This window comes from Lepus europaeus, chromosome 4, assembly GCF_033115175.1.
Source record: "Lepus europaeus isolate LE1 chromosome 4, mLepTim1.pri, whole genome shotgun sequence".
NCBI classification, from domain to species: Eukaryota; Metazoa; Chordata; class Mammalia; order Lagomorpha; family Leporidae; genus Lepus; species Lepus europaeus.
In genome coordinates this window covers 128720427-128729363 of record NC_084830.1, presented here as the reverse complement: position 1 = coordinate 128729363, position 8937 = coordinate 128720427, and positions in this window count along the sequence as shown.

Below are 8937 nucleotides of genomic sequence, written 5' to 3'. Positions count from 1 at the left end.
GAAGTTAATTACTGAAAGTGGGATCATCATTTGTGAGAAACACCTAAACACTGTGATTATGCAATTTGAATTTTAGTATTTTATCTACTTTTTGTCTCTCTTTCTTATTTTGGACACTTTTTTATTTTTTGGTTCATTTTGTCATTTAATTTTATTTTTTTTAAGTTTATTTTCTTCCCCCAAAGAAATCTTTTATTTAAAGAATACAGACTTCATGCATTTCTTTTTTCAATTTCTAATTTTTCTTCCCCAAAGAAGCCTCTTATTTAATGAATACAGATTTCATAAGTACAACTATAGGAATATAGTGATTATTCCTATCATACCCGCCCTCCCACCCTCTTTCCTGTGCCACCTCCTCTCCCTCTCCCATTCCCAGTTCCATTCTCCACTAAGATGCATTTTTGACTAACTTTATGCACAGAAGACCAACTCTATACTAAGTAAAGAATTCAACAATTTGCATAGTCAAAAAAAAAAAAACACCAAAAAATCTGTTCCTCAACAGTCGAGACAAGGGCTGTTCAAAATCACTGCATCTTGGGGCTGGTGCTGTGGAATAGTGGGTTAAGCCACACCTGTGGTGTCAGTATCCCATATGGGTGCTGGTTCAAGTCCCAGCTGCTCCAATTCAGATCCAGCTCTCTGCTATGGCCTGGGAAATCAGTGAGAATATGGCCCAAATACGTGGGAGACTAGAGGAAGTTCCTGATTCCTGGCTTTGGATCAGCATAGCTCCAGCCATTATGGCCATCTGGGGGGTGAACCAGTGAATGGAAGAATCTCCCCCCATAAGCATCTGCCTCCCTATAACTCTGCCTTTCAAATAAATAAATCTTAAAGAAGTCATTGCTCTTGAAGTTACTTTCCTTTTTTTTTTTTTTTAAGAAAATTAACTTTCATGAAGCACCCAAGAATGATACATCTTTTGGGAGTACTTAGACATAGTTACAATATAACACTTTGAGGACAGAGGTCCTGCATGGGAAATTAGTGCACAGTGAGTCTTGTTGTTAATTTAACAATTAGCACTCTTTTTTATGATGTCAGTGTCACCCCAGGCTCTTGATGTGAGCTACCTAGGCTATGGAAGCCTTTTAAGTCCAGAAATTCCATTAGTATTTAGAAAAGGTCATGAGCAAAGAGAACGTTCTCTCCTCCCTTCAGAGAAAAGTACATCCTTTTTTTGATGACCACTTCTTTCTACTGGGGTCTTACCCACTAAGATCCTTTATGAAGGACATTTTTTGCCACAGTATCTTGGCTTTCCATGCCTGAAATGCTCTTGTGGGCTTTTCAGGCAGACCAGAATACTGTAAGGGCTGATTCTGAGGTCAGAGTGCTATTTAAACTGATTGTCACTGTATGAGTCTGCTATGTGGACTGCTTCCCATGTTGGAGCATTCCTTCTGTTTTAATTCTACCTATTATTATTACCAGACCCTTAATATGATCACTTTAACACTAAGATGGTATTTTTACCATCCAGCTTAAGGGGATTTTGGGTTTCATGGCAAGTTTTTTAAACTGTACCCTTAGAAAAAGTCCATAGGAATGTATGCAAAACTGTATAGCTTTACAGTCACAAACTTTATACACTTCATAATTACAACTTTAGAACATGGTGATTGTTCCTGCCATGCTCACCCTCCCACTCCTTTGTCCTCCTCCCTCTTATTCCCACTCTTATTTTTACTGAGATCTATTTTCAATTGACTTTATAAACATATGTTTAACTCTGTTAATTAAATAGTTCAAAAAAAATAGTAAAAAAACCAAAAAACAAAACTGTTCTTCAACAGTTAAGGCACGGGATGTTCAAGTTATTGCTTCTCAAAGTGTCAATTTCACTTCTACAGGTTTTCTTTTAGGTGTTCTATTAGTTATCACAGGTCAGGGAAAACAAATGGTATTTGTCCCTTTGAGACTGGCTTATTTCACTAAGTATGATATATTCCAGATTCATCAATTTTGTCATAAATACCGGATTTCATTTTTTAAAAAAGATTTATTTATTTATTTGAAAAGCAGAGTTACACACAGAGAGGAGGAGAGGCAGAAAGAGAGAGAGAGAGGGAGGGAGGGAGGGAGGGAGAGAGTGGTCTTCCATCTGCTGGTTCACTCCCCAGGTGGCCACAACTGCTGGAGCTGTGCTGATCTAAAACCAGGAGCCAGGAGCTTTTTCCAGGTCTCCTACATGGGTGCAGGGGCCCAATGACTTGGGCCATCTTATAATGCTTTCCCAGGCCAAAACAGAGAGCTGGATTGGAATTGGAATACCCAGGACTGTTGGAACAGGTGCCCATATGGAATGCTGGCACTGCAGGCATCACCTTTACCTGCTATGCCACAGTGCCGATCCCGGATTTCATTTTTTCTTATGATTGTGTAGTATTCCATATTGTGCATATCCCATAATTTCTTTATTCAGTCTTCAGCTGACGGGAGTTTGGGTTGATTCCATGTCTTAGCTATTGTGAATTGAGCTGCAATAAACACAGGGATACAGATAGCTCTTTCAAATACTGATTTCATTTTCCTTGGGTAAATTCCCAGAAGAGGGATGGATGGCTAGGTCTATATTCAGATTTCTGAGATATCTCCATACTGTCTTCCATTGTGGCTTTGGCAGTTTACATTCCCACCAACAGTGGATTAGGGTACCTTTTCCCCCACATCCTCGTCAGCATTTGTTGTTTGTTGATTTCTGTATGAAAGCCATTCTAACTGGGGTGAGGTGAAACCTCATTGTGGTTTCGATTTGCATTTCCCTGATGGCTAGTAATTTTGAGCATTTTTTCATGTGTCTGTTGGCCACTTGAATTTCTTCTTCTGAAAAATGTCTGTTTACGTCCTTTGTCCAATTGTTCACTGGGTTGTTTTGTTGTTGTTGAGTTTCTTGATCACTTTATATATTATGGTTATTAATCCTTATCAGTTACATAGTTTGCAAATAATGTTCTCATTCTGTCAGTTGCTTCTTCACTTTGCTGATTGTTTCTTTTGCAGTACAGAAGCTTGTCAATTTGATGTAATCCCATTTGTGTATTTTGGCTTTGATTGCTTGTGCCTTGGAGTCTTTTTCAAGAAGTCTTTGTGTATGCCAATCTCTTGCAGACTTTCCCCAACGTTTTCTAATAATTTGATGATGTTGGGTCATAGATTTAGGTTTTTAATTCATATGAGTTGATTTTTGTGTAAGGTGTAAGATAGGGGTGTTGCTTCATACTTCTACATGTGGAAATCCAATTTTCCCAGCATCATTTGTTGAAGAGACTGTCCTTGCTCCAGGGTTTGGTTTTAGCTCCTTTGTCAAGTATAAGTTTGTAGTAGATACTTGGATTGATTTCTGGCATTCTATTCTTTTCCATTGGTCTACCCATATGGTTTTGTACCAGTACCAGGTGGTTTTGATTATAACTGCCCTGTAGTATGTCTTGAAGTATGGTATTGTGATGCTTACAGCTTTGTTTTTGTTGTGTAAGATTGCTTTAGCTATTCAGGGTTTCCTCTGTTTCCATACTAATTTCACATCATTGTTTCTATATCAGAGAAGAATTTTCTTGATATTTTCATTTGTAGTGCTTTGAATCTGTAAATTGCTTTTGGAAGTATGGACATTTTGATGATACTGATTCTTGCAATCCATGAACATGGACTGTTTTTCCATTTTTTGTGTCTTATTTCTTTCTTTAATGTTTTGTAAATCTCATTGTAGAGATCTTTGACATTCTTGGATAAATTTATTCCAGGGTATTTGATTTTTTGTAACTATTATGAATGGGATTGATCTTAGAAGTTCTTCCTCAGCCTTGGCATTGTCTGTGTATATAAAGGCTGTTGATTTTTGTGCATTGATTTTATATCCTGCTAATTTGCCAAACTCTTCTATGAGTTCCAATTGTCTCTTAGTGGAGTCTTTTGGATCCCCTATATGTAGAATCATCATCTGCAAATAGGGATAGTTTGACTTCCTTCTTCTTAATTTGTATCCCTTTGATTTCTTTTTTTTTCCTTCTTCTTTTTTTTTTTTTGCCTAATGGATCTGGCTAAGACTTTCAGGACTATATTGAATAGCAGTGGTGACAGTGGGAAACCTTGTGTGTTTACGGATCTTAGTGGGAATACTTCCAACTTTTTGCCATTCAGTAGGATGCCAGCCATGGGTTTGTCATAAATTGCCTTGATTGTGTTGAGGAATATTTCTTCTATACCCAATTTGCTGAGTTTTCATCATGAAAGTGTGTTGTATTTTATCATGCTTTCTCTGCATCTATTGAGAGAATCTTGGTTTTTTTCTTCAGTTTGTTAATGCGATGAATCACATTGATTGATTTGCGAAAGTTGAACCATTCTTGCATACCAGGGGTATATCCCACTTGGTCTGGTTGAATGATCTTTCTGATGTGTTGCTGGATTCATATTTTGTTTTGTTTTATTTATTTATTTATTTGACAGGCAGAGAGAAAGGTCTTCCTTCCATTGGTTCACTCCCCCAGATGGCCACTACGGCTAGCATGCTGTGGCTGGTGTGCTGTGCTGATCCGAAGCCAGGAGCCAGGTGCTTCCTCCTCATCTCCCATGAGGCTGCAGGGCCCAAACACTTGGGCCTCCTCCACTGCCCTCCCAGGCCACAGCAGAGAGCTGGACTGGAAGAGGAGCACCCGGGACAGAATTCGGCACCCCAACTGGGACTAGAACTCGGGTTGCTGGTGTCATAGGTGGAGTATTTGCCAAGTGAGCTGTGGCACTGGCTGATACGTTGCTGGATTTGATTGGCTAGAATTTTGTTGAGGATATTTGCATCTATGATCATCAGGGAAATTGGTCTGTAGTTCCCTTTCTCAACTGTATCTTTTTCAAGTTTAAGAATTAAGGTGATGCTGGCTTTATAGAAAGAATTTGGGAGGATTCTTCACCTTCCTCCCCCTTTAATTGTTTTGGATAGCTTGAGAAGAATTGGAGTTAATTTTTCCTTAAATGTCTGGTAGAATTCAGCAGTGAAGCTATTTCGTCTCAGGCTTTTCTTTTTTGGGAGGATCTTTGCTAGTGATTCAGTTTCCGTCTTGGTTATGGGTCTTTTTAGGTTTTCTATGTCTTCATGGCTCAATTTAGGTGGGTTGTATATGTCTAGGAATCTATCCATTTCTTCTAGGTTTCCTGGTTTGTTGGCATACAGCTTTTTGTAGTAATTTCTGATGACTCTTTTTTTGTCTGTGGTTTCTGCTGTTACATTTCCTTTTTCATCTCTAATTTTATTGATTTGGGTCTCCTCTCTCCTTTTTTTGGCTAGTTGGGCCAATGGTGTGTCAACCTGATTTATTTTTTTTCGAAACCCAGCTCTTCGTTTTTCTGATGATTCATATTGTTTTTTTTGTTTCAATTTTGTTGATTTATTCTCAAATTTTAATTACTGCCTTTCTCCTACTAGTTTTGGGTTTGTTTTGCTGTTGTTTTTCTAGATCCTTGAGGTGCATTGATGGCTCAGAGCCTTGTGGGGGATAGTGTACCTGCCTTACTAGAGGCAGCTCAATTTTTTTAGGCTAAAAAACTTCATACATATTGTCAGTGTTGTACTCTTTTTCTATAACATCCCAAGCATATCAAGTTGGGTTGTTCTAATTTCTCCTCCTGCATCTGCTCCTCCATCATCTTCTTTTTGAGATGTATTTTTTTATTTGAAAAATATAGGGAGGAAAAGATGTAGAGAAATCTTCTATTGCTTTACTACCCAAATCACTCCCAAATAGCTGCAACGAAGTCTCCCACATATGTGGCAGAGGCCCAGGCACTTGGGCTATCCTCTGTTACATCCCATTCACATTAGCAGGTGACTGGATCAGAAATGGAGCAGCTGGGAATTAAAGTGCTCATATAAAATGCTAGTATTGCAGGTGCTGACCTACCCTGCTACTCCACAGCACCAGCCCCAGGTTGTCTTTATTTCTGTTTGTTAGCCTGGTCCTACCATGACAAAGTTCCTCACCAACCTTTCACCTAGTAGATTTAGATCTGCTGATCATCTTATCTATATCCATTTTTTCATTACTATTTGCAAAACGAGGACTTCCTAACTTTGTTGTTTCTTTGGGCTTCCGTCTTAATTTTTCATTCCAGGCTCTATTTATTTATTCATTTGAGTGGAAGGAAAAGAGAGGGGCAGGGGACCAGAAAGAGAGGGAGAGAGAGAGAATGTGCTTCAGTCAACACCCCCAAATGTCTGCAACAGCTGGGGCTGGTCTGAGGCCAAAGCCGAGAGCTGGAAACCCAGTCTCAGCACTCAGTCCATGAATGCATCCATGTGGGTGGCGGGAACTCAGTTACTTGGGCCATCATTGCTGCATTCTAGGGTCTGCATCAGGAAGCTGGACTCGGGAATTGAACTCAGGTACTCTGAGATAAGTCTTGGGTATCTTAACTACTAGGCTAAACACTCTCTCCCAGACACTCTTATTCATTCTTTTCTACTTCAGTCTTTTTTTTTTTTTTTCAATGACATCCAGGAACCTTTCAATGTGAAGATGTACAGGGGTTCCCACATTTAATTCATAGACTGGAGCTGGTCTGGCTACCTAAGAACCAGTGTTAATTTTGATAAAATACAACATCCTGGGGAGTAACTCCTGCAGACTTTTACTCAGGAGGTCTTGAGAATGATCAGGAAGTGTTCTTTGTTTTCCAATTAAGTTGCTAAAATGCATCGGATGTGAGGAGGGGAGTTTTTAGTCTATCACCACATACCATGGCAAGGGGCGAGATTTGTCACCGCGTGTGCATGTTCTTTCTGGATGGGGACAGCTGGGGTGCGGGAAGCTGGAAGGAACGAGGCTTGTTCTGTGGATGTTGTGGCCACCATCCTGCCCCTCCCTGGGAGTCTGTAGCTGTACTGTTCTGGGCTGATCCTGGTCTCTCCCCTCACATGAACCTCAGAAGCTTCGAATAGTATAACATGTGATTCCTTTGTGCCTCTCCCCAGTCTAAGCCTAATTACTATGAGCTGCTGGGACTTGAGCATGATGACAGAGGATTTTCTAGGATTATGCTCAACATGTGACATTCAATTACCACCCCCCAGGAGGCCAGGCGTTAGCCAGGCGGGGAGCTGGTAGGGATGGCTAGGATTTCCGGATAAGGGTGGCAAAAGACTCCATTTCTGGATTTAGAGCTATGCCGCTCAAACCTTAGCTCTAACGTGTGGCGAAGCAAGTCCTGTAATCTTATACCTGGTGATGGGTTTTAGCACCTCAAGGGTAGCATCTATAAGCTAGCATTTAAAAATAAGTATTCTTAGTTTTCATTTTATTTGAAAGGCCGAGAGACAGAGAGAAAGATCTTCCATCCCCTGAATCACTCCCCAAATGCTTGTAATAGTTGGGGCTGAAGCCAGGACTTTGGAACTCAATGTGAGTCTCTCACCTGGGGGGCAGGGACCCACACAGTGGAAGCATCTCCAGGGTGTGAGTTAGCAGGAAGCTGGGAACAGAAGCAGTGCTGGGACTTGAAGGCAGGCTCTCTGATAGGAGATGCAGGGCATTCCGTGTAGCATATTAACCATTGCTCCAAACACCTGCTCTGAAATTAACATTTCTCACAAATTTCCAGGTGTTTTTATGTCTGAGGCCATAAGCTATGGTTTATAGAGTCCCTGTGAAGGCCTCTCAAAAAACTGTGGATTCTGGAATGTCAAAGGCAGCTGGACAGGAAGGAAGGGGAGAAGGTACTGACCCGGAGGTTAGGAGACTTGGGCTCCAGTCCAGCTCTGCCAGTCACCCTGGGGCATTCTGAATAAGTCCTTCTCCCCTAGAGGATTGTTTTCTCCTTGTGTAAAGTGAGGGGGTTGGTGTGCACCTGGCATTTATGGTGCTTTTAGAGCATTAGATTGCTTTTGCGATCTCAGTGTTTAAGTGGCTTAAATGGGGGCTGCTCTGGTGACACTGGGCGTGGAGTTAGCCCCCTGTGCGTACCTGCTTGCTTCTCTCCTGAGGCACTGTGAATGCTGCTGACATCCGGTTTTCTGGAAAACCGGTTTGAAAGCCACTTGATTAAATTTCTTCCTACGCTCTAACAGTCAGTGATTCTGAGTTAGAAACGTCCGTGTATGAATGCAGACCCGGATCCCAGGCAGCTTCTTCTAAGAAACTTAGTAAGAGAATGAGAATGTTGGAAAGTAGCTCATCCTCCCAGAGGAGATAGAGAAAGGATGCATGTTTGTTGGTGATGGCTGGGGTGGGGGTGCTTTCTGCATTCCTTCTTTGAATAATGCCTGGTGCTAGGCATTGCGGATATAGTGAAGGTTCAATTACTTCAAGAAATTTAGTGTTTATTTGAGGTGGTTCTGACATGTGAAAGCTGAGCCACTTACTAAGACCATTGGCCTCTGTGTCCATAGGCCACACATCCTTGGATTCAACCAACTACAGATGGAAAATATTTGAAAAAAAAAAAAAAAAAGCATCATACTAAACATGTACAGATTTTCTTCTTATAATTCCCTAAACAATACAATGCGCCGATGATTGATGTAACATTTACATTGTATTAGTTATTTGGAGCGATCCAGAGATGATCTAAAGTATGTAGAAGAATGTGTATAGATTATATGCAAATATGAAGCCATTTTATGTAAGGGAGATCAGCAACTCGAGTCTTTGGTATCCATGGCCGGTCCTCAGATCAGTGTCCCACGAAAACAAGGAAAAACTCTCTGTGGCGGTGTGGAGTATAGAATTGATGCTATAAGCAGAGAGAAGAGAGTTGTATTTTGAATAACTCTTTTGTACCTTAAAAATACTTATTTGAAAGGCAGAGTTACAGATAGAGAAGGAGAGAGAGAGAGAGAGCGAGCGAGCGAGCACGAGAGATATCTTCCATCTGCTGGATCACTCCCAAAATGGCCACAACAGCCAGGGCTGGACCAGGCTGCATCCAGGAGCCAGG